Source organism: Mesocricetus auratus, unplaced genomic scaffold (genome assembly GCF_017639785.1).
Source record: "Mesocricetus auratus isolate SY011 unplaced genomic scaffold, BCM_Maur_2.0 Super-Scaffold_100015, whole genome shotgun sequence".
Taxonomy (NCBI): domain Eukaryota; kingdom Metazoa; phylum Chordata; class Mammalia; order Rodentia; family Cricetidae; genus Mesocricetus; species Mesocricetus auratus.
This window is the reverse complement of record NW_024429198.1, coordinates 59,688,114-59,714,218: the sequence shown is the minus strand read 5'-3', so window position 1 is coordinate 59,714,218 and position 26,105 is coordinate 59,688,114. Positions and strand designations below refer to the sequence as shown.

The following is a 26,105-nucleotide window of genomic DNA, read 5'->3' as shown; positions in this document are numbered from 1 at the left end:
TCTAGATTTTCCTTCTAGCACTTTCTGTAGAGCTGGATTCACGTATAAGTATTGTTTAAATCTGGCTTTGTCATGGAATATTTTGTTTTCTCCATCTATGGTAATTGAAAGCCTTGCTGGATATAGTAGTCTGGGCTGGCATCCTTGTTCCCTTAGCGTTTGTAGGACATCTGTCCAGGATCTTCTGGCTTTCATCGTTTCCATTGAAAAGTCATGTGTAATTCGGATAGGTCTGCCTTTATATGTTACTTGGCCTTTTTCTTTAGCTGCTCTTAATATTTTCTCTTTATTCTGTAGTTTTGATGTTTTGATTATTATATGGTGAGGTGACTTCTTTTTCTGGTCCAGCCTATTTGGTGTTCTGTAAGATTCTTGTATTTTTAATAGGCATATCCATCTTTAGGTTGGGGAAGTTTTCTTCTATGATTTTGTTGAATATGTTTTCTGTGCCTTTGAGCTATATTTCTTCACCTTCTTCTATATCTATTATTCTCACGTTTGGGTTCTTCACTGTGTCCCATATTTCCTGGATATTTTGTGTTGGGATTTGTTGGTTTTGAGGTTTTCTTTGGTTGACGACTGTATATCTTCTAATGAGTCTTCAACACATGAAATTCTCTCTTCTATCTCTTGTATTCTATTGGGGATCCTTGCATCTGTAGTTCCTGATTGTTTACCCAGCTTTTCCATTTCTAGCATCCCCTCGTTCTGTGTTTTTTTTTTGTTTCTATTTCAGCTTTCAACCTTCAACTGTTTGAGTTGTTTCCTTCATTTGTTTGGTTGTTTTTTCTTGGTACTCTTTAGATTCTTTGAGAGATTTGTTTATTTCTTGAATTTTTCCCCTATTTCATGGATTTTTTGTTTGTTTTTTCCTCTAATTCTTTAAGGGATTTCCTCGTTTCTTCTTTGAGGGTCTCTATCATCTTCATAAAATGATTTTTAAGGTCTGTCTCCTCTGCTTCATCTATGTAATGTTTTTAAGGTCTTGCTGGTGTTGATTCCCTAGATTCTGGTGGAGTCATGTTGGTCTTTTGATTGCTGAGTGAGCTCTTATTCTGTCTTCTTCCCATCTCTTCTTCCAGTGGGTGCTGGTGGCGTCTTTCTGTCTCCACTGCTCTCCTTCCTTCCTGAAGCTGAAGCTGGGATCGCCAGAGTTTGAGGCCTAGCTGGTGTCACTGGAGTTTGGGGTCTGGAAGGGCTGATGTCTTTCCTGGCTGGGATTGCTGGAGTTTGGGGCCTGGAAGGGCTGATGTCTTTCCTGTGTTGGTGGGTCTACTGGATGCCAGGAGTGGTCCCGGAAGATCGAGGGGATGGATGTCGGGCAGAGGATGGGGAGTGCTCCCCTGGTGACCCAAGCTCACCTCGCTGGGATGGCCGGATCTTGGGCCCTGGAAGGGCGGATGTAAATCCTGTCCCACTGTCCCTTTTCTAGTGTGTCATCCCTGTGAGGTCCCCACGATGTCTCACCTCAGTATCTACCATAGTCTACTAGCCAGATTCCTAACTACATATTATCCCCATTATGTTCCCTGCCAACATTAGAATCCTTTCACATTTAAGAATAAGTATTCCATCCTCTTGCTGAAGCTGTCTGGAACTCCCCATTAGACAAAATACTGGCAAGACCATATCTGTGAGTGACTCAAGACCATCTGTATCTCAGCTATCATCCTCCTACTCCCTAGTTTTCTTACCAAGCAAATTGAATTCTGAACATACACCTATCCCCAATCTTTACTGGGTTGATCCACACTGTCCTTATTCTTCATGAAATTGGTCACAAACAACATTTATATGTTTATCAGAATGCCACTTTCTGTTTCTTTTCAGATACTTAAAAGCAGTGGTTCTCAACCTGTGGGTCACAACCACTTTAGGGGTCACCAAAGACTGTTGGAAAATACAGATATTTGCATTGATGTCTAGCGTCTTGAGTTCTTTATATATTTTGAATATTAGTTCTCTGTCAGATGTGGATCTGGTGAATATCTTTTTATCAAGAAACCAGAAATATCCAATGGAAAAAAGAAAGCATCTTCAACAAATGGAACTGGTCTAACTGGATGTCTGCATGTAGAAGAATGCGAATAGATCCATATCTATCACCATGGACAGTACTCAAGTCCAAGGGGATCAAATATGTAAACATGAAAGCAGATACACTGAACGTGATAGAAGAGAAAGTGGGGAATAGCCTTGAACACATTAGCATAGGAGACAACTTCCTGAACAGAACACTAGTTTTGCAGACACTAAGATCGACAATTAACAAATGGCCCCTCGTGAAACTATGAAGAGCTCAATTGGGTTGGGGGAATGCGTGGATCTTCCTGGGAAGGGGAAATAGAGTAGATTTTGCAGGTGGACCGGGGGCAGGTAGAAATGGAAACAAGAGGTATCAAGGGGGAATGGAGGAAGAGAGTATAAGGAGAGATGACTGGATTTAGGGAAACATTTGGGGAGCAATGTGGAAATCTATTGCTGCTGTGAGGATCCAGGATTGAGAGGGATCCACAGACTTAACTAACTAGTCACTCTACTTGAATTTTCTGTCTAAGAGAGTAAAACCTAATTTTGGGGGGCCAGTGAGGGGGTCAAAACTTAACTCTCTGGGGCCTGTAAAAAAAGGGAAACACACACACACACAGTTCTAACATGTCAGGATCTAACCTAGGGTGTTGATGAATGACAAGTCTTCAGTAGGTCAGAGAAGCTGAAGAGGAGATAGAGAGAAGGTTGTCTGATGGACAAACAGATACATGAGGATGTTTCTGAGGGCTAAAGCTTAGTTCTTTATTTTATTATTCTTTCTGTTGCTGTTCCATTCTCTTCTTGTCTGTTCTGTTCTTCTACAGGAACCAGAGGTTGGGTAGCCTAAAGACCTAGGATAGAACCAAACACAACTGCCTCCCTATAAAGGGAAGCTTTTTCCTTGAGAGAAGCCTTCCCACCAGCCTGGTTCTAGAGCCGCACCAGTCCCAAATAAACACACAGGAGGCTATATTAATTATGAAGCTGTTGGCCTTGTTTCTTACTGGCTAGCTCTGACTTAAGTAATTACCCCATAATTGTTAATCTAAGTATGTCTCTTACCGGAGAAGTTTCCGGGCTTCCTACCCCATGGCGTTACATCTCAACTCTCTTGTGTTTCTCCTTCCCAGAGTCCTCCAGGACTCCTAGTCCCACCTTTCTAGATTCCTATTGGCCCAACAGTGCTTTATTGACATAAGACTTCCCCAACACCTCCCCACTCCACACATATGTAAGAAAAAGTCAATGAAATTATTCCTCATGATAGTCTTCTGTACTCAGAGATTGGTGCCTCGCTCAAATTGTCATCAGAGACACTTCATCCAGCAGCTAATGGGAGCAGATGCACAGACCCGCAGGCACATCTTAGGTGGAGCTTGCGGAACCCTGTACAAGAGGGGTAGGATTAATTGGAGGAGCCAGAGGGGTAGAGAATACCGCAAGAACATGCCCCACAGAATAAACTAAACAGGGCTCAAAGGGAAGGTAGCAATCACAGAGCCTATAAGATACTGTACTAGGTTCTCTGCATATATGTGACTGTTGTGTAGCTTAGTGTTTTTATGGGAATACTAATAGTGAGAGGGGGCTGTCTGTGACTCTTTTGCCTTCTCCTGGGATCCCTTTTCTCCTACTGGGTTGTCTCATCCAGCCTTGATGTGAAGGGTTGTGCCTAGTCTTGTTTTTACTTGCTATGCCATGTTTGGTTGATGTCCCTGGGATGCTGGGCTCTTTTTTTTTTAAGGGAAACACAGTAGGAGTGGATCTGGGGGAGAAGAAAGTTGGGGTGGGAGACATTGAAAGGAGCAGAGGGAATGGAAACTTAGACATGGTGTAGCTTATGGAAAAAGAATAAATAAAAATAAAATAAAATGAAAACCAAAACAACAACAGCAAAACAGAGTTGAAGTAAATTTCCTCATGCTTTTTCATGAATGGCTATGATGTCACCTGGAAGGGTAGATTTTTAGCCTTAGTCCCCATCATTCTCTGAAAGCACCCTGACTTACTCTTTTGCAATCACAGTTTAATATGTGTCTCATTGTTTTGTGCTCTTTGACTAAGCTTTCACTTGCAGATGGGAAGCAACCCTTTCCCTATCATTTCTAAGAACTATAAACAATGTTTTTATAGTGAAGGGTCAGTAGCTACTCAGCAAGTGTGAGGGCAAGGTGTGACTAATATGCCTGGTGACTTTGCTATATAACTTGTAAATGAAAAAAAATATAGAAAGCTTGAGGATATACACCCGACCACAGGCTAATCTATCTGAATGAGTCACTGTTAAGAAGAAGGATGTCCGAATGGGTGAAAGCACCTGGTGACCAATGAGCCTTCCTGGGCCTAGTGATAAGGGGTTAAAGCTTCAACACATAGCATTAAGGGGATACAAAGATTCATTCCATTTGTATCCACTCGAATACAACCTGTCTCTCACAGACTCTTTTGTTAAATGTTTGCTCACTAGTACTGAGGCAAGGAACCTTCTATACCGCGTACTTTCAGTCCTGTGATACTAACCAAACTATGGAGCCAAACAAGGGACCGAACTCCCTAAAACAATAAGCTTAAAAATAATTTCTCCTTGTCGGTTGTTTATGTCAGGTGTAACTGCTATGAGAAAATTCACTAATATAAAATCCTATGAATCCTAAAATCAGTATTTATTAAGCATTCTGCTTAATCCTAGGTAACTAAGCTGTTGCTCTGTGAGAGCAACACACACCTTTCTTATTCAGCAGGTTAGCCAGTAGTGCAGTGGTTGGCATTTAACAACTATCCTTACAAAAGAGAGACACACTTGGTTGTAGCATATGCTTATTTTCGTAGTGTAAGCATTCCTTCTGTGGTTGAGTTTATGACTGCGTCAACAGTGCCATGTCAGTTCCTGTGGATCTGAAGAAGATGGGAACGCCTGTCTCTTCTGAGACCAGGTAAGCTGTTTCCCTCTGGATAAAATAAGTCACGCTGCTTCATGCTCCTGTCTCAGGTCAGCATGATCAGAAGGACAAAGTGTGGTTCTGCTGCCCACAATTGTTCCAAGGTATGTACTAAAAGCATCTCCAATCTGCTTCAAGGCTGAGGACAAGCAGGAGTAGAAGGTCATGGCACTCTTTATTGTGTCTATGTCTTCCCATTTTCCTTGGACAGTGCTCACATAAAAGCAGGGAGGACTGGGTGGAACCATCTAGGTGTGTGCTCAGCTGCTCAGAGGAGCACAGCATTGTCTGAGCTTAGACTGGCCTCTGGCCTTCCTACCCATCTCATTATCTCTACCCTACATCACGCTTCTTTAAGGGGTTTGGACAGTCTATCACAAACGCCCCACAGGTTGACTATTTTTGCTTTCTAGGTCAGCCCTAAGAAAGTGACACTAACTGGGCATTTCAAAAACAACAGTTCTCTTTCAGTGTGGGGAATTAGAAATCTGAAGTCAGGGTGTGGAGTGGGAATGCATTTGCTCCGAAATCTAGATGGAGAGCTTGCTTGTTGCTTTTAGCTTCTGAGGCTCAGGAAAAGCCTGAGTGTTTCTTGGCTTGCAGATACACAGTTCCAGTCCCTGGGCATGGCCTCTTTATCTATACATGCACGTGTTTCCAAACTTAGCTCTCATGCATCATTGTACAGTTATGAGTAAAGAATACACTTGTGTTACTAAAAGGCACATTTGTAAAGAAGGTAAGAAACAAAGAACACAAATGTTGCTGGTCCACAGCCACCTGACATTCTCTGAGTGTGGTAGCATGCCTTTTTCACTGGCAGTGGGCAGGTTCACATCAGTTCTGTTATCTTGAAACATCTCCTTTATTCACTTTTCATCTTGGCTTCTTGCATTACCTCCCCATGTGGTTCTTTCTTTTTATGATGATTCAAGGCCCAATTACTGGAGTCTTTCCATTGCCTTTCATTTCTTCTCATATAATAATAATAAATATTCTCTTGAACTGATCACTTTATCATAATAGGTGACCAATCTTAACAATATTTTTCTTAAGTCTTTGAGAATATCACACAATACATTTTGACCACACTCACCACTACTTTTCCCCTTAACTCTTCTAAGATCCACCCCATTTTCTACCTGCCCAGTTATGTGTCATATTTTTATTTTTAATAATTCCCTGAATCCAATTTCTGCTGCCCATATATTTGTAGTTATGGAATCATAGGCAAGAGTCTGGTTGATCTACCAGAGTCTACATCCTTAAAAGCCTGACACTCCATTTCGTAAAAGCCATCAACTATCAATAGCTTCTCAGTGATGGCAGGGCCTCATGAGCCAGCCTCTCCCCCCTCCTGTGCTAGAATACTGGCCACCAGGATCCCGTGGAAGACTCTGCATGCAGCCACAGCTCCTGGATGCAATAATTCTATCATGTGAAGAAAACATTGTTTTGCTACAGTCTTCTCTGACTTCTGGCTATCATAATCCTTTTGTCCCTTCTTCTGTGATAGTTCTTGATCCTAATATGTGTGAGTGTGTGAGTTCTTGAGTGTGTATGTGTGTGTGTATGTGTGTGTGTGTGTGTGCGCGTGTGCGTGCATGTGCATGCATGCATGCTTGAGAGCATGTGTGTGTCCCACTTGTGGCTGATCTTTCCAGGGACGCTTATTTTCTTCACTTCAACCAGTTGTGAATTTCTACATTAAAAAGATCAGCATATTTAGCAATAACTATAAACACTTTCCTACTAATTACTTCCTCTCATGCAATAAGCCCTGTTGGCGATATATTCCCCCGACTGCTGACCATGGTGCAGGGGCTTTTGCTCCATGCTCTGGTATCAGATTCATTTTTTTAAAGATATTTTTTATTTTTAAATTTAAATTTAAATTAGAAACAAGGTTGCTTCACATGTCAATTCCAGATCCCTCTCTGTTTCCTTTCCCTCCTCCCGTACCCTCCCAGTAACCCCCCTCCCCCAGTATCTGCTCATTTCTCCAGGGAGGGTGAGGCCCTCCATGGGGGTGTCCATAGTCTGTCATTTCATCCAGGACAGGGCCTGGACCCTCCCCCAAGAGTTCAGGGTGAGAATGCGTCTCTCATTGTTGGATGGGAGTCCAAAGTCCATTTGTATACCTGAGAGAAATACTGATTTACTACCCAAGGCTCAATAGATTACCTAGGCCTCCTCACTGACACCCACATTCAGGGGATCTTGATCAGTCCTATGCTGGATTCCCAGGCATCAGTCTGGGATTCAAGAGCTAACCCTTGTCAGGTCAGCTGTTTCTGGGGGTTAAACCAGCCCAGTCTTAATGCCTTTGGTCATCAGTCCTCCCTCTCTGTCACTGGATTTCTTGAGTTCAGCTCAGTGCTTAGCCGTGGGAGTCTGCCTCTGCTTCCATCAGCCACTGAATGAAGGTTCTGTTTCCCAGACTCTCTGGCCATGGGATTGTAGGCTGGCACTCCCCAGATCTATGTCTAAAATCCATATATGAGAGAGTAACCCAGTCACAAAAAGAGAAACATGGCATGTACTCTCTCACTGTTATTTTTAGCCTAACTTCCAAGTCATTGCCTCATGTTTCTGAGTTTTGTTACAATCAAGCTACATTTCAAAACACCAGTTTACAGTGCTAGAGTGAGGACTACTGACCATAGGAAGCTAATCTCCCAATTCATCCTGCCTCCCACCACATCCACTTTACTCTTTGGTTATGATTCCTAAGGAGAGATCCATGACTCTGCTCCAGGTGGTCAGTCACTTAGTTAGGGTCCTCCATCTTTCCTCGCTGTCTTCTACAAGATGTGATCTGCTTGCAACTCATTCCTCTTATGTTTATATTGCTTCCCACACACAAGGTAGGGGAGACACACTTTATCTGTGAGTTCAGAAATAGGAAATATATTTGCTGAGCAGCCAGAATGAATTTAACAGTCTAGCTGCTTGTTTCATTGGTTGTGAAAGGGATTTTTCCTGTGTAAGTTTTGAAGAATAAAAGCTAAGCGAGCCATGTAGTGGGGGGCAAAGAGAGCATAAGTGAACCACTCATGATTCAATATAATCAGAATTTACTCAACACCTGCTCCCTCCCTAACTCTGTGTAGATGGTCCTAGGAGCTGGCCAGTGCAGTTAATAGGGAATAAAGCTGGGCGCTGTTCCATGGCTACTACTTAAGATGCTTGTTTTTGTTCTGAGATGGTTTATAAGAGGTCAGGGAAGCTTCTACACTAGATGGTCAATGTTATTCTCCAACTCACTGGGCTAATCACCAAATACTGTGTAGCTAAGTCAATCTCCTTAAGGCTCAGCTTGCTCTTTCTTTGTTGTCTTGAGGAAGATACAGCCTTGTAGTGCCCAGGTCCTAGAGCATTGCTGCAACCAAACATTTCTGGTGGAAGCTGAATTGAACAATGCACAGTGCCTCAACACAGCAACCCTGTGTTCCCCATCCTCCCTTCCCTTCCTGCACAGCCAAGGGCTTTGTTTTTCAAAGCCCCAGGGAGCCTCACAAACAACCACTGTTTAGCTCACAGATCCCAAAGATGATAGTTAGTGCCTTCTCCTGCACGGATGGACGCTAATCTTCTGATGGAGGGAATCTGATTATTGGCATCCTTTGAGCAAATGGCCCTGTCCAGAATCAAACACCATCCGAGCTATTTAAAACCTAATGAAAAAGGCCTGAGAGTCCAGCAAACTCGAGTTCATGCTGATCTCCACTTGCTGAATACATAAAACAGCATGCTTATTAAGAGGCAGATTTGAGCCATTTGGGGTGGGGAACTTTGGTTTGCTGATTTTGAAAGAAAGAAAAGAAAAAAAAAACTCAGGCAGCTGCCCTAGTTTCTAGCAGGACACAAGAGTATTTACTGAGCCCAGAGCCAGTCTGAGCTAATGGTTCTGAGTGCCTCTAATGGGCCTTGGGGTCAGGCAGGGCAGGCTGTGGCAAGAGCATAGGGGTGTCCACATGAGAGCAGCGGCTGTCCTCAGGGGGGCTCACACAGCCTTCCTGTTTGTCTATAGAGTGTGTATGCAGCTTCCAAAGCTCAAGAGCTTCAATCAATAGCTAAAAGTTTGGAGGCTTATGAAATCCTCCAAATTGGAGTGAGAACATCTCCCCGGGTATTCTGCAGTTCTGGTAAATGGAAATGAAACATCTGAGTGAAGGCGAATCATTCCCCAGACCTTCATCTTATTTCCACTCAGATGTAATCCAAAATTAACACTTGGTCCAGACACCCAGCCTATTAGCACAATGATTTTTCAGCTTCCTGGAGAAGGGCAGTGGCTGGGGACCAGATAAGCAGTGAGGGGCTCCCCCACTTGGAATTCTACCCTGGTAGCCCAACAAGAGAAGCGCATTACCGTTTAATTATAATGACAGAACAGATGTGATAACAAGGTTGTCTTCTCTGGCCGCGTTCCTGATGCCACCACAAGGGTTTCCAGTTGTTGCTCCCCCTCATTTTGTGCTTCCTCATTAATCTCGCTCCTCCAGCTGCTTCCTGCTCGCCTCCCCGACTGTCTGGCTTCCTTTGTGAGAAACGGTCATGGTATTTCAGAGTGGCTGTGTGGACCGGAGGCCATCGTGGCCCTCTCGGAGACCAGCAACTCCATCCTTACCAAATTAAAATGAAGGATGGTCCCACTGCCACACCCAGGGAGGACTTTGCATTCTGTGACCACGGTCTGCAGCTACACTTCCTCATCCACTGGGCCCCCTTCCTTCTTCTGTTGTCTGGTTGTCTTAGTTTTCCAAAGAGCACGCTGGTTAGACCCCACCTTAGGAGGAAAGTCATAGATTCCTTCCTTCGTTTCTTTCCTCTTATGATAGTCAAATGTGGGGCAGGGTTGATGGGGTTACAGTCCAATAGGGATGGCTCACATAACTGTGTTTGAGACTTTGAGTACAGCTAGGCACAAACATCCATCTCCAGTCTCCGGTTATCTATCCCTAGGTCAGCAGGCCGTGGAGTCCTGCTTGTAAATTGCAAACAAGGGTGGGTGGGTACGTAAGGGCTGTGGAAAAGGCTTGAAGGGTTACTCCTCTTAGTGTCCTCACTGATACAAGAGGGCATGACAAGTTCTTTTACAAAAATATTTTATCTATTCCTCAACAATTTCATGCATGCATCCAATGTGTCTTTGATCGTGTCCACTCTCAGCTCCCTGCCCCCTCTCCCCCTCCCGCCTGTGATCCTCTCATCTCCTTTTGTTTGTTTGGCTGCTGTTCCACACTGGGCAGATGAGTATTACCTGCTGTCCAGGCTTGCTCAGCCAACCCTGCAGGGAGGGTTTAGAACCCATTACTCAAAGACATTGATCTACGTTTGGATGATTATCAAGGCAGTATTGCACCCCCGTTTTTTTTTTTTAATTTTATTTTCCAGTTTAAATTTAGATAAGAAACAAGGTTGCTTCACAAGTCAGTTCCAGGTCCCTCTCCCATTCCCTCCCTTCCTCCCGAGCCCTCCCCCCCCCCCCCCCCGTTATCCCCTCATTTCCCCAGGGAGGGTGAGGCCCTCCATGGGGGTGTGCATAGTCTGTCATTTCATATAGGGCAGGGCCTAGACCCTTCCCCAAGAGTTCGGGGTGAGAGTGCACCTCACATTGTTCTATGGGAGTCCAAAGTCCGTGTGTATACTTGGGATGGGTACTGATCTGCTGCCCAAGGCTCAATAGATTCCCTAGGCCTCCTCACTGACACCCACATTCAGGGGGTCTTGATCAGTCCCATGCTGGCTTCCCAGGCTGATGATCAAGGCAGATTTCTAACTCTTTACAAAGTTTGTTTCCTTTCCATTTTTTCAACGTTTTTTTATGGCTAATTCTCTTTCTTTTGCTCCTCTGCCAGACTTCCTTCACCCCTCCAGAGCTTGTGAGACAGGAACGTCTTATGTAGCCCCGGCCTGGTCCTTGCTGTTTTCCTCAGGGTTGCCTTTAACTCCTGGCATCCTTCTTACTCGGCCTTGGAGTACTGGAATGATAGTTGTGCACCGACACCCGGCTCATTTTCACCTTCCTACGTTATAGTTCTCAGGACCTTGAGGAAGAAGGGGGTATCTGCATAGAGTGGGCCTCCCCTGAGCTTTGAACTCTCCGAAAGTGATAACCCACCTGAGAACCAGTAACAGACCTTTTGAGTGGCTCATTTATATGCTGCCCATCAAAAGACTATCTTTTTCAAAATCAATTGTATGTGCTGTGCTGTTCTGACGAGACTAGATGCAAAGGGGATGGCAGGGCTGAGAAGTTTCCTTAGAGGCTCCTTTTGGGGAGCAATGGCCTGTGCTAAGGTGTGAGTGGGGACATATCACTCTTGCTTACAGTATAAACCAGGGAGAAGAGCTGCGAGTCATCAGTGTTCATGGGTGAAATTTCGTCTCCAAATCCTCTGCTAGTTCCTTAAGCAGTTTTTCCCAGCAGGCACACGGGGGTGCAATACTGTCCATCTGACTCCAGCTGACTTCTTGATATTGATCTCTCAACTGATCAATGCAGAAGACTCCTAGCAGAGGCCATTCCTGACAGCTGCACATTTAGGTGTAATGAAAGAAAGCATGATTATACATAAAGTACAAGAAGTTACAGAGTTTTAGAAATAATTGCATCATTGGGAAGATGAGAGCAAGAACAGTTTCAAGAAGTAAAATGGTTTTAACAGATTTGCATTAACTCCTTAGTTAATATGATACCACCTAGGGAAGCTCAGGAAGACACATAATTACTTTGTTGAGGTGTCACTGTACATGTGTGTGTGTGCACGCATGCATGTGCGCACCAACATTTTTAGGGGATGCATGATTGTATGTAGAAGCCAGAGGTCACCCTCAGTTATTGTCTTTCATGAACCATTCACTCTGTGTTTTGAGTCAGGGTCTCTCATTGATGTGAGGCTTGTTAAGTAGGCTAGCTCGGCCTACTGGCCAGCCAAGTGAGCCCCAGAGATCTACCTACCTCAACTTCCCAAGTTCACGCCAAGTTCCCAAGTACATGTCACCATGTCTGATCTTCTACATGGATGTCAGGGATTGAACGTGGCTTCCCATGCTTATCTGGCAAGCACGTTAGTGGTTTTGCTATTTCCCATGCCCCAATGTTCTTGAGTTTGATTCTAAGATGCACAGATGTCAATAATCACATAGCCATGGGGGTTGTGTGCTCACAGGACTATCCCCAAGGAGGAATGTGGGCTAGGGAAGAACAGGGAGGGGCAAAGCCACTTAACCCACTCCAAGTTTATTATTTCTCCAGTGGTATCACTGTTGGTAATTTATGAGACTGTCTGTGGGGTTCAACAGTTCTTGAGGTCTCTGAAGTAGTAAAATAGTCATGTCATTTTCCAGAGTTAAATGACTGATATACATATATATATATATATGTATATATATATATATTTGTTTCATATATTTTTACATAGGAATTGGAAATGTAGTATTTTCAAGAAACTGATGTGAAGAAGGAAATTAGAGAATTTGGTTATGTTGAGAGGGAGGCCTTGCAGTTGGCAATGCACCATAAAGATCCTTTTTTATTTAGCAGTTGGGGTATAGACCATCAGAACATCAAAATCTCAGCATGGATCTATCAGTTTGAAGTCTTTAATGTGACCCATTGTATCTTTCAAAGAATCCAAAATAGGTTTTTCTCTTTCTAATAACTGGCTACCCTTATGTGAAGATACATGATACTCTGTTTTCCCTAATAATTAAAAATAATCTGTAATCTTGCTTATAAGAAAGTCATTCTTGTTAGTCTTCATTTTCAGGGAGTTACTCCTTCATGACAAAATTTCCAGAAAAGAGATTTTATTATTCTACATGCTCTATTGTGGTCTGCAGATTATATCCCTAAGTGAGCAGTTTGACTTTTATCTCATGTGTCCCTGGAAGGAAATATCTACTTTGCCTCTTGTTAAATGTATAAACTTATAATTTTTGATGATGATAGGGAAATCTGTATTAATCAAATTATGATTATAAATGTTGCATTATCCAACATCCTAGACAATTGTGAAGTGTGGGTGATTTGAGACAGTGCTCATGATTGGGACCATGGTGCCTGCTCTCAGAGTGTGTGCTCATGGGAGACACTATGGTCATGATGCTCCTGGTGACACCCAGACTTTTGCCTGGCAGGTGGGATTCTAACAAGGGTCATGAGATGATCTGACTGAAAGCAAGGAGCTTCCTGCTGGCAGAGGACAAATAGTCAAGCAAGTATGTACTGACCTGGGCTCCTCGAGCTGCTTTTATCGATGGCCATGGTGCTGTGCTTTTGACGCCTGCTGTTTCGTGCCAGGATATGGGGTAGTTTTCTTTCGTGAGAAGTGCTTCCTCTGTGTCTACAGCATATTTCGTCAATGTTGTAAGTTTGCTTAATGGACAATTCAGAAGGAAAGGGATTCAATTCTTTACATCTGCCATTCCTGGTAGAAATCATTTAGCCAATCCATTGCAGGGGACTCTTGTAATAGCAGCCCAGCACCACGGGGGAGTAGTTATGGGAGAAGCTTGTGATCAAATTTTTCTCTGGGGTCCCTAGAAAGGCAACCCCTTGAAGGGGTGTGAGTAGTAGCTAGTAACTTATGTGAAGTTCTGACGACTATGCAATAATTCTTCCAAGTGTCTGATTCAATAGCGGTCTTCAAACAGTATATTTTATCTATGACAGTTGCAGCTTTCAATCCTAGATTGGATTTCTCCCTGTCCTCCCAGAAGATGTTTTAGTGATGTAGGTTTTAGCATATGATTGGTAAGGCCTTGAAATAAATTCCCAGCCAACAGAAAGTCATGGTAGGGCTGGGTGGAAAAGGACACTAAAATTCACTACTAAATCTAATATCTGGCTAACACTGTTTTGAGAGAGTTGGCATTTCTTCTTCATTTTTGCATCCTTTCTGTTTCTCCACTTTTTATCTTTTTATTGTCATTCCTCTGTAGAACGAATTAATCAGGTGTTCTGTCACTCTCCTGAAATTCGTCATGTCTAGTTGCTGTCAGAGAATTGATTCGCCTGTCTGATGTAGTGCAAGGGGCCAGTCAATGCATGAATCTCCTGGGGTTTGATGTCCTCCTCTGCAATAACACGCTGTGGATATGGGCAAATGTTGTTTCTGCCGGGGCCTTTGCCGTGGAATGCCCAGTTTGCCCTCAATCCTCTTATCGGGTAAAGAGGATACTGATAAATAAACTTTGAGAGTTTTAAATAAATGAACAGACACAGAGTTCAAAAACGTATTTCAAATCATGACCCATGAGCAGAAAGAAGTTCACAGAGAAAGAGTGAACCTGAAATGTGAGGATAACGGAGAAGAAAAAGGAGAGGGCTAGTTGCTTTGAGACAAGAGAGAGAACACAGCTGTGGTCACGGGGGCAAGAGAGGTGCAGGTATATGTAAGAGCCAGCCTTCCTGGGAGGACCTTACCCAACAGTGGGGCTCCTCTCTCCCTTGTCCCTGTGTCATGCACAGTCAGACAAGTCCACCTTTGCTAATGGTGCAGTCAGTGGCTTCTTTGTGGCTTTGAGAAGGCAGAAGCTGTCAAGATGTGTCATTTGATGATGTCTCCTCAGAGACCCACCAGAGTTTCTCACGTTGTGAACTGACATATTAGTAAAGGCATAGTTGTGCCCCAGGAAGACTCCAGGAAATTTGGCATTCCTGAACGGGGAAGGTTCCTCGCATTGTTCCTGTTCATACTGGTGTAGATGCAGCAATAGTCCTGGCATAGTAAAATACAGAAGGCAAGTGTACAGCAGGTTCTGATTTATTTTATGATTGGGGAAAATTAAATCTAGATATATGACATTTGAGGTAGTGGGTAAGTGTGTGAAAACAAGGGCATGTGTAAGTGTACAAATATATGTGGGTGTATGTGTAAAATATGTGTAAACATGAATATATGTATATGACGGTGCATGAATGGGTATGAAGTTTTGAGTACATATATATGTATATATATATGAGTGCATATATACAGATTTATGGATGTGTTTATAAGTGTATCTCTGTGTGAGAGCATGCTCATGCATGTATATATAAATCTTTTTAAAATGTTAAATAGCTTTAAAACTTAAAGGAGAGAAATTCATGGTAGGGGGAGATCAGGGACATCTTCAGGAAGAAGGCAGATTGTGGGATGATGTGGACATCTTGGAGGATGGAAGATATTCAGTGGGAATGTTACTCCTGATGGAAAAGTGAGGACCAGATACAGGGCATGATAAGCCATGCTGTGTGGTGGTGACAGTTAGTGAGCCCGGATTACTCAGAAATGGAGAAAGCAGTCTCTAAGGGAGATGCTTTTACCATTGGAATAAAAGGTCAGTACCCTTGTGATGCCATTTCACTGGGTCTAGCTGTGGCACTCCATTTTCTCCCTGAAAAGAATTAACTTTGTATCTTACAAACAGTTCTCGGCTCATGTCTGCTTTGGTTGTGGAACAAAGGTCCATCTCTTGGTGTGTATAGATTACCATTATGTGTTTAGCTGTATTGATTTTAAGACCTGCGGGTGATGGCCTCTCAGACTCAAACCTGAATTTTTTTACATGAAGCCAATTCTGATCTATGAGTGAGCATAGTATTCAGCAGTAAGTAATGCAATACTTGATTACAGATCCTGATTATGCAAACTGGGATGGATTCTTCTCACACAGCCTGTCCAGAGGTGAGCAGGGACAGGGATGGGTTCAGTGGCTTAATGTTATCAGGGATGAGTTTTGTTATTTTCTTAATTTGCTCCTTCTTGTCTCAAGATGGCTATGGCCATTATATTCATAACCAGGTTAGGGAGAGAAGAGAAGGGAGGAGCCAGTTCTACCCTGTCAAAGCAAAGCTGGGTGAGGTGCTTCTTGGCTTTCTCTTTTCACCCTGTGGAACATGATGAGGAGAATAGGAATGAGAATGGTGTTTCCTAGCCACGAGCTGTTGCTGTGATCACTTGGGTATCTCCGTGGTGATGTTTTGTTGGAACTTTAAATTGAGAATAGCCCTGTTAAATATGTGTCTGTAGAAAAAGTCCATGGTAGGTGCCAGGTGTTCAGAGATTAGTATTGTATAGCAACTGTCTTTCTCTACTTTCCTCTATGATTTATGATTTCAGATAAATTTATAAATAATAACCACCTTTTCTTTGAGCATCTATTTTCCAGTTCAAATTACAATGCCAAGTATTAGAGTTTTTCCAAGAAGCTGCATCTCCACATACTCATCTGCTTGACTGTCTTCCTGTCAGCATTGATTTTCTTCTTGACACATGGTGTCTTTATAGTTATCTGGTTTTCAAGGTATTTCAAGGTTGTTTGTGCTGTTATATTTTAGCAAATAGGAAACTAAGGCTGTTCGTGTTTTCTTAGCCCTGTGACAAAATACCCGATTAAATGGTTTAAGAAGGACAGACTCATTTTGGCCCACGGTCTCAGAGGGTATGGTCTACTGAAGTCCCACGTACTTGAGGAGAACCTCATGGCAGTGGGAGTGTGTGTGGACAGGAGAGAAACGAGCCATGAAGTAGCTAAAATATCCCATGGAGTTACCTGGGATCCGCCTTATCTGGGTGTGCCTTCCTGCTCTAGAACCATTCACAATTGTATCACCACTCAAACCATGAGCCTATGGGGGAAACCGTGGATTCAAACTGTGACACTAGAGCTCTCAAGGATACTTGATTGACTTAAAGGTGGCAGAGTCCATTTGAAACTGCATCTGTACATTTTAAATCCTCCTTTGTTTGTACAACGCTGTGCCCATATCCCTGTGTTATTTAAAGGAGTCTTTACGTATCTACTTCCCCCTCCAATCTGTGTGATAACTATGGTGAAGTCAATGTCATTCTTACTGTAATTCAACTTGGGCAGTGGCTGCCTGGTGTAAGGACACAATGAGCCAACTACAAGGATTGCAAAGATGGAGCTGTGCTACTTAAGTCTTGCTGCAATGAGTGGAAATACAATGACAATTGGGCTTGTGATAACCTTAGGCTTTCCCTTGCCATGGTTCCCTCGGCTGCTTCGTTTTGGGGGTGAACGTTCTGTTCCTAATGAGACCCTGTGTGTCAGTCTCTGGGTTTGTGGGAAGAAGACTGACCAGCTAATATTTCCCAGGAAACTTCCAAGATGTATCTGGAATGATGGCTCTTAATGCTGGAATCACCTTGGGAAGATGAAGCATATGAAAGCCTGTACCAGTCTACGATGATTCAAATTTAATTGGTGCAGAGTAGGGTCTGGGATTAGTTTTTTTTTCAAGCCTGTGCTTTTTGCTTTGTTGTTTTTAGCTCCCTGAGTGATTTTAATGTTCAGCTTGAATAGAAAACCACTGGCCTAGATGATTAATAGAGGTGCTAATGGAGGGGAAGAAAGAGAGCCCCAAGTGAGTGGTCCTCAAAACTTTTGGTCTATAGAGCATTTTATGAGGGTGTAGAAGGAAATAGGTCTCTTTGGAATTGGCAGAGATAATTGCATTGCTTTTGATGAGACACCAATGAGCAGAAGAAATGTAAATGACTGAGAGAAGTCATATGAGGAGAATAATTGCTTTACCGTATGTTTCTACGATGCCTGCCTTTATGGTTTTTAAGGTGTCACCATCTGAATTTACCAGTGAAAACCACCAAGTCTCTTTGGGAATAAATACTTTAAGACGACAACATTTTAGTTTGTGGAAAACTTGAAGTGGCACTTGGGTCTGTGACCACATGGTTCAGATTCTTTCCATATGACCAGGGAAATCCACAAGGTGCCTCAAAGTCCTGCTGTGAGCACCTCTTTGATTGTACCAATTCATTGTCTGGACAGAGAATTGATGAATTCTTAGTTTAGGTGTCTCTATTTGATACCATTTTCTCATAACAGCGAAAGACGTCTGCTGTGCATTTGAACTCAAACCTTGTCAAGGTGGATGTCTGGTGTGGGTGTTTCAATTCCCTGGGACTAAGGCAATTCTTTTATATGGAATGGTGGAAATCTTTGTTTTCCAAGCACATTTCCTACTCCCTTTGATTTCTCTACCATTTTTAAGTTTGATCCATCCAAAATCCATATATTGTTTTGTAGAAGTGAATAGCTCTTCCCAGGTTAAATTATTTAATGTCATTGTTTTATTGAAGACTTCAGATTAGACGCTGGCACTTATCGGCAGAGGGAAATACATTTTTCCATTGGCATAAAGCAAAATTTTTTATTAGAGTAAAGAACAACTGAATTGAGTTTCTGTCTTTTAAATCCTGGTTCTGCCAAACGAACACATCCAGTATTCGCACTGACAACTCACCTTTGTATCAAAATCAAGCATCACAGGTCCCACGTGCTTTCTTCCTCTCTCTCTCTCCCATTTTCCCTACATCCTTCTCTCATCTTTCTTTCTTTATCCTTTCCTCCTCCCCCTGGCTTTTCTCTTTCCATTTTCTTCTTCCTTCCTTCCTTCCTCTTCCTCTGCCATTACAGCTGTCCCCCTTTCTCTCTCTACCCTTGTTGTGTCCTGGTATAGCTTTTACAACTTAACTCATTTTGGATCTTATCATTTCATCATCCCAGTCTTTATTTCTCTGGGTTTGGAGTTTTTCATTCCAAATGCCACTTTATTGTGGAGGGAATAAAGCAGAGGATCAGAAAAGGAAGAGGGAAAACACCGAGGCTTACCTTCAGCTGTCTTTCTTCAGGTGTGAGGTGTATTCACTAAGAATTTTACAGAAACAACTAAAATCTATCAAGCCTGCGGCTTGACTGTTTGGATAAGGAAGCAAGCTGGGTGTTCCTCCTTCTTGAGGTGAGCAGCTGTGAAACATGACTGCAGTGAAACACCATTGACCATCCTTTGTGGAAACCTGTTTTATTTTTAATATTCTTTTTTATTTAAATTAGAAACAAGCTTGCTTTACATGTCAATCCCAGTTCCCTCTCCCTCTCCCTCTCTTCCTCCCCTGCCCCCACCGATCAATCCCCTATCCTATCCCCTTTCTGCTCCCCAGGCAGGGTGAGGCCTTCCAAAGGGGATTGTCAAAGTCTGTCACATCATTTGGAGCAGGGTCTAGACCCTCCCTGTGTATGTAGGCTGATAGAGTATCCCTCTATGTGGAGTGGGCTCCCAAAGGACATTCAAATACTAGGCATAAATACTGGTCCACTACCAGAGGTTCCATAGATTGCCAAGGTCTCCTAACAGACACCCACATTCAGTCCTGTGCTGGTTTCCCAGGGGAACCTGATCTTTCTGTAGGAATTCCATGCACTTCTGTTTTTGTTTTGTTTTATAACAATTTTTATGTCTTTTTTATTTTTAAATTTGAATTAGAAACAAGTTTGCTTCTCATGTCAATCCCAGGTCCCTTTCCCTCTCCCTCCCCTCCTCCCATTGCCTCCCACCAATCCCCCATCCCCCCTTCCCCAATCCCAATTGAAGCCATAATCTTGCATTCATCCCATGCAACTTCTCCATTGCATAGATGAGGGCAGTGTCCTAAGCTTTGCTAGGAATGAGAGAGCCTTAGCTTTTGAGACCATAGAAATGCTGTGTAGTGAGAAGCAGGGAGGAAAATGAGGATTGGTAGGCTAGAGCAGCAACTTTTCAGCTACTAGGTTCAAATGGGCAAACATAAAGACGGTTTGGAGCAGGGTAGAAAAGGACCAAGAAGAATGTCTGTATTTAAAATTTCAATGTTCTGTCTTTGCTTATAAGTGAAATCTTAAAAAGAAAAGAAATTGAAGAGAAAGAAGAAGGGGAAGAGAATGAGGAAACATAAGATTGTAACAGAGTTGCTAGGGGAAAGAAACAGTATCAATATTGGTGAAAGGAGGCAATAGGGTTAGAAATGTGAACATGGTCAGCATATATACATTCCAGAGAACGTCACAAGAGAAACTGAAGTTCTGCAAATGAATCAAAGTTAATAGAAAAATCTCTTCAACTTTTTTTTTAATTCTGGAATTTACCTGAAATATAGGGAGGTAGCTAGGAAAGGACATGTTATAAGGTGGGAATGTGTATGGCCTGTGCAAAGATGTCCAACAGGGGCCATTCCAATGGCTTATCCATAGCCTCCAGCTTCTCTAAGTGGGTTCTAAGTGTGGGGAATTTTATCTGTCAGCCATATTCCCACCTTGAAACCCGTAACTTGCTTCATAACCAGGACCCCTAGCATCTCCCCCTGTGTAAGAATAGGGTTCATGGCAAGGAATCAGGGACCCTGGTGCTTGGGTCAGTCTCAGTGTATTTCTAAAAAGCTGTAATGAAAAATTGTCCTAAAACTATTTCAAAATTTGTTTGAGGAGACTACCTCAGAGACTATCCCTTGCAGATGAGGACTCAGTAATCTTGGAGTAACCAGGTGTTATTTACTCCTAATTAAGCCAAGCACTTTCTAGACACTCTGGTCTAAGGAAATCACCCCACTACTGCACTTCCAGTTTTCACTCTACACAGCACACCTTCCTCTTCTTCGCAACAGAACTGCCTGTCTGTGAGTGTGCTGTCAGACTTACTTAATTCTAGTAGAGGTTCCAGAGACTGAGAGCACATGCATAAAAGTGGAGACTCTTTGCCTTAGAATTGGCATGCACGGCAAACAAAGAGAATCTTGACTGGAGGGAAAAATCGATGACTTCAGGGAAAGTTCTTGTCTAGGAAGCCTTATCTGTCTAGGTTGAGAATGTAGAGGAGATCAAGAATTGCCCAGTAGGTTGCAAGCTATATAATATACTAAACAGCCCTCTAGTAAGTACAGATAGTTATAACTGGGTTACTTTCTCACCAGTCAGGAAGATACTTTCTTAAACGTTTTCCAAGCTCCTGAACACATAATAACAATTGACTCTAGAGATACTCCTATCTCTTCCCATCAGACCCCACTGCTGTTAAAGATGGGAAGGTGGCTATTCCTTGCTTTCATTATCAAACTTGTGGATATGCACAGAGGCTACTATGGAGGTAAGCAAGCAAATGCTGATGGCACCAAGGAGAGGAGATGAACCTAGAGCATTCTGTGTGCAGTCAGGCTAGCACAATGAACTGTACTTAGACTTATACCTCAAAAAAATCTCATTTAAAGAATTGATTGAGACTCTAGAACAAGGTAAGCTCTAACCACTAGTGGGATCTTCTCTGTACACAGAAGAATGGGGAAGGAAAAATCTATAACTACTGGCTAGGTCTACTCCATAGACGCTAGGTTGCTTATCTGTAATATTGACTTTTATGGAGCTATAATCCTGTAGGGAAATAACATTGACTGGCTATTGTGCCCAGCCATCACAAGGCCCAATAGAAAATGAAATCCATGTGGAAAGTAACATTGATAATAGGATAAGCCAGGGTGAAAAATAAAGGTATTTTGTAAATTTACAAAGCCCTTTTAGTTCCTGGGACCATTTTCTAGGCACACTCTATTTGTGTCCTAATTCTTGCTTTTAGCAGTTTTCTCTTTGTCCGGGACTGCATCGGTGATCTTGAAGAGTGACAGATAGATAGCAGAGCTTTTTAAAATTCATCTATAAATAGACTAATTAACGGAAAATTAATTCAATAACATTTACAGTGAACCTTTCTCTGTGAGAGCCTTGAAGGTTTCAAAGATGCTAGGATCCTTGGGATTTTCAAAGATGAATCAAACTTTTCAGGCAGATCTTATCCTTAGAGAAATTGCAGACAGAGAAAATGGAAAGTATATAAGGACAGTTCAGTAAAACATAGGAATCCACATGAGACACATGTCTAAAACCCAAGGGAGGCTCCAGAAAGGCAGCAATTTCTTCAAGTTATGGAGAAATAGGGAAGGGTGCAGGAGAGAGAAGTAACACTTGCTCAGGGAAACACTGAGATGGAAAAAGAAAGAGGGAAATAACCTAGGCAGAAAACTAATGCAATTGTGGGACGTAAGTAGAAACAGAATACTGTGTGAAGACAATGGGAGGGCTTTATACATCACCGTTTTGTAGTACTATTACATAAATATTTATAGGAAGCTAGCCTTGTAAAGAAAACTTATTCATTTAGATCAAGAGTTTACAAGTTAAAAAAGTTTCCATGGCATGATAAAGTGCCCCTCCTCCATCTCTCCAACACTGATGAACGTTTGCCTTCATTACAGGGTCATCTTCAACAACTTTCAGGAAGGTTGGGGAGAGTGAATGATCACATTACAGAAAAGAAACCCAGAGAGAGATTCTGGTAAGGCCAGTTCTGGCCTTTGTTAACAAATCTCCTTGAAAATTAAATCAGGAGCTCCACAATAATACTCTATTTCATCTAAGGGCAGCAGTAACCGTATATGATCCAGGTATCTCCCCACAGACCCACCTCTTAAAGTTCCATACTTTTTGTTACCCATTACAGACCAAAAATTTCAGTATTTGACCTCTTGGAGACATAGTCAACTATATGTTTTCTGGGGTCTGTGTCTTTCTCACAGAGCAAACTGGGCATTAGTTGTAACCCAAATAGTCCTAAAGCCTGTTTCTATACCATTCAAAATTCCAAATGAAAATTCCCATCTTATCTCAGGGGAAACTTCCTAATAATACACTGGTATACAATAAAACAAATTATGCTTCCAAGATACAACTGCATTCTGGGTACAGAGCAAACAGTTTTACTCTAAAAGGGAGAAGAAGGAAGAAGAAAGGAGTAATGAACACAAAGAAAAACTGAGACCCAGGGAGGCTCTCAAATCTTGTGTCTTGTGCACATTGTAGTGAAGGATGGGCCTCCTAGTGCTTAGGGTGCTTAGCCCATGTGACTGGGCAGGTTGTTTCCACACATGGTTGCCTCTGGGCTTTGTGCGGATGTTGGTAGCTTTTCCAGTGGGTGTAGCACACTCCTGTCCACCTTCCTTACAGAAAGTTCAACGTGACATCACAGATCCGCTAGTTAGCTCCGCCTATTGCAGGGCCTCAAGACTCTGTGGATCTGTGGCAAACTGCTGCTTGACATCTACAACTCTCCTTTGCCTTCTCTTTGGAAGTCTCCTAACACCAACATTCATGCTTTACATGTTTTCAAAAGAAACTCTATGTGGACACTAGTACTTTGAGCTACATTGGGTGTGCTTGCACCATGACTGCAAAGACCATAAAGGGCTTGCTGGAAAGCCAGAGTCGCAAGGCGGCCTTGCTTTGGTCAGCAGCTCTGTTCAGAGCACCCATGGGCTATAAAACTCTTCTGCCTTGGAAGTTCTTTGGGTTTATGATAAGAAGGGTAGCATTAAAACTTTCTTAGATTCCCATGTGTCCTCCTCTAGTTGTGTTCTTCATGCAAAGCTCTTGGCTCATTTTCTTACAAGTTGTCTCTCCAACATACAGTTTTTATTGATGCACCTGTGCATACTCATGTCTTTCCTCGACTGGCAGTGTATGTCTCTCAAATCCCCACCCTTATTTTTGTTCCTCAGTCTCACCATAAACTTGACTAAAAAGAGTGTAATAAACATGCCACATTATTAATTCTTCCTTTTAAAATTCCCCCCACTGACCTCTACCAGGGTCTGACCTGTATCATTCCTAAGCTGCAGGGGCCATCTATTCCAGACTGATGTCTTTGGGGCTTTGTTTGGAACCAGACAAACAGTTCCTGGGTCCGACCCTGAGTCGGGGAGTGCGAATCAGGGAAGTCTTAGCTACCCAGTGGCTTTAAGAACAAGACAGGAGGGCTCTCAGTCTATACTGGAGACCATGGTTTATTCAAGCATCCTCTTACATTGCTTTCCAAAAGTGGGGTACTGGCAGAAGACAACTATTTTCATGTATATATGACTGACTAGGAAACACCTCCTTGAACCCTACAGATGGTCCTAGAATGCACATACACAAGCCCTCAGACTTTCCGTAATGACACATCTCACCAGTCTTCAGACACATCCCACCAGTCCCTAGGCACGTCCCACTAGCCCTCATGACGGGCGTGTAGCCTAGGTCTATTGTTACACAAACCAGAAACCATTTTCCACTGTGGCCAGGTCATCCAGAGGTAACTATCCCACATCTAGAATAAAATAGGAGATTCAAGCTCCTGGAATTGAGCTAAGGCTTATAACCGAAATATCATATTTGGGCCCAGACAGACCTCGTGTAACATCTTAGTATAATAGAATGCAACTAAGGCCTCTGTGATTCAACAAAGATGGCCTTTTAAACAATTTCTAACTTGATCTGCATTGCCAACTGAGACCTCATCAGCATGGCCTTTATTGCCATTGCTGTTTCACCAATCTTCAATATATTTTTGATCTTCTCTAGTCTCTCTATCTTCTCATATATCACCAGAATTGCTCATAACATTTTGCTTATCACAATCTAAGTAGTTTTCAGTCTGTGCTTTAAACTCTTTCAAAGATGCCATAATGGTTTCAAGTACAGTTATAGTGATGGCCTTGATCTTGATAATAGTGTTCTGTATTGGTTCATTTCTTATTGCTGTAAGGTTATCTAAGGTAATCCAACTTTATAAAGAAAGTAGGTTTGTGTAGTGTACAATGCCAGAGGTCCAAGTTCTGTTGATTCATCTGGTAATGACTCCCTTACAGGCAGAATCTAGAGACAGCGTAGGCATCAAATGGCAAAAACAAAGAATACATGCATGTATATTATGATGTTGTATTCTTCATTCTTATAGATGCAATGGGTCCAACTTTGGTAGTGTCACTCTGATGTCCTTATTTAATAAACATTTCTTTCCAAATATCCTACTTTTTCAACGCTTCATAGCAGAGATTTGTTTTCAGTATTTTAAACTTTGGGAAATACTGTAGCTCCATCTAACCCACAGGGTAAATTACTTTTAGAATGGTCAATGTGGACTCATTCCAGCACATGTAATGACCTCAGAGACTCAGACTCTATGATACAGCAGCCAATCAGAAACCAATGACAACTTGTTTGACTGTAATGTTATTTTCAAAACTGAATGTCAGGTGTATTAGTCAGGCTGTCATTCAACACATGTTTATTGGGTGTGCTCTCCATGCTGCAATGTACTATGCTCAATGATGTAATAGAAAAGGGATATGTCGTGTAATCCCTGATTGGAAAACGATCTTACATTTTAAAGAAGTAAATTCAAATTCATATATATATGTATATATATATTCAGTATAGATAAATACTGACATTGAACTCTGGTAGGTCAATTTTTGGTTTCCAACGAGTTAAATTTAGGACAGTTTTTATTGAAATAAATTGCCAATAATGTTCTGTCTGTGACAATAGCTGGCTCTAAGTTTTTGCTAGTGTAGTAGACTAGATTGCTTCAAGCCACCATCCAGAGTGGATTTGGTACGTGGATTTAAAATTTCCAAAGTTCATTCCCTCACTCATTGTGTAGTTCATCTATTTAAATAGATATTCTTCCTTTGTCTCAATGATTGTTCTATGCAGTTACCTAAACTTGATATGTAATTATTATTTAATTCTTTATTGCAATAGATTATGTGTCTCCAGGATCAGGGGCATTGGCCAAGGATGTTTGTCAACCAGTCACTTATTTAGTCAGTGTGAAGTTTGCCGGAGAATTGTGTCTACCTCTTCATTCTGACTTAGAAACACAACAGCTGCACCAGGATGAAGAGATGACGTCACCTAAGAAGCTGTTAATATTTCAGGTGACAGCTGGAATCTGGATGCTTTGAGAAGTCTCAGCTGTTAATTTCATTCAGTTCCTTATCAGTTAGGCACACCCATTTGTGCATGTACACAATAGTCCAATACTGACAATATAGATATTATAAAATTAATTGCTTGCTTTTGTTTTATGTTTTGCTTCCTTTAGTTTAGGAAATAACCACAAATAAATTATTTTCCTTTGTTGAAGTGACTTTGGAAATTGTTTTCTTCTTGGCTAATATTAATAACACTATAGACTTAGAATATTAGGTGTCTCCAGAAATGCTCAGTGAAGTGTTCAGAAGTCTGACTTTGGGGAAGTGAGAGCTCTAACTTAATCAATAAATTCATCTTTTGATGGCATCATTTAGAGGTAGTGGAAATTATAGTACTGAACTTGATTGGAGAAAGTAGGTCAACTGGAGTGTGTCTCTGAAAGACATATCTCATCCTCTCCCATACTGCCTGATTTTCTGGTCACAATGACGTGAGCCTCATCATGTCAGCCATGGACTGGAGTCACAAAAGCTATGCACC

General features: G+C 42.2%; 1 long non-coding RNA gene across 1 annotated transcript in view; it reads left to right on the top strand.

Moving 5' to 3' along the window:
• LOC110343726 overlaps positions 1–25,764 on the top strand; it is a 49,272-nt gene extending 23,508 nt beyond the window's left edge. The window contains exon 3 of the long non-coding RNA XR_002386041.1: positions 25,392–25,764. This is a non-coding gene — a long non-coding RNA (uncharacterized LOC110343726). The remainder of the gene's footprint in view (positions 1–25,391) is intronic.
• Positions 25,765–26,105: the final 341 nt, after the last annotated feature.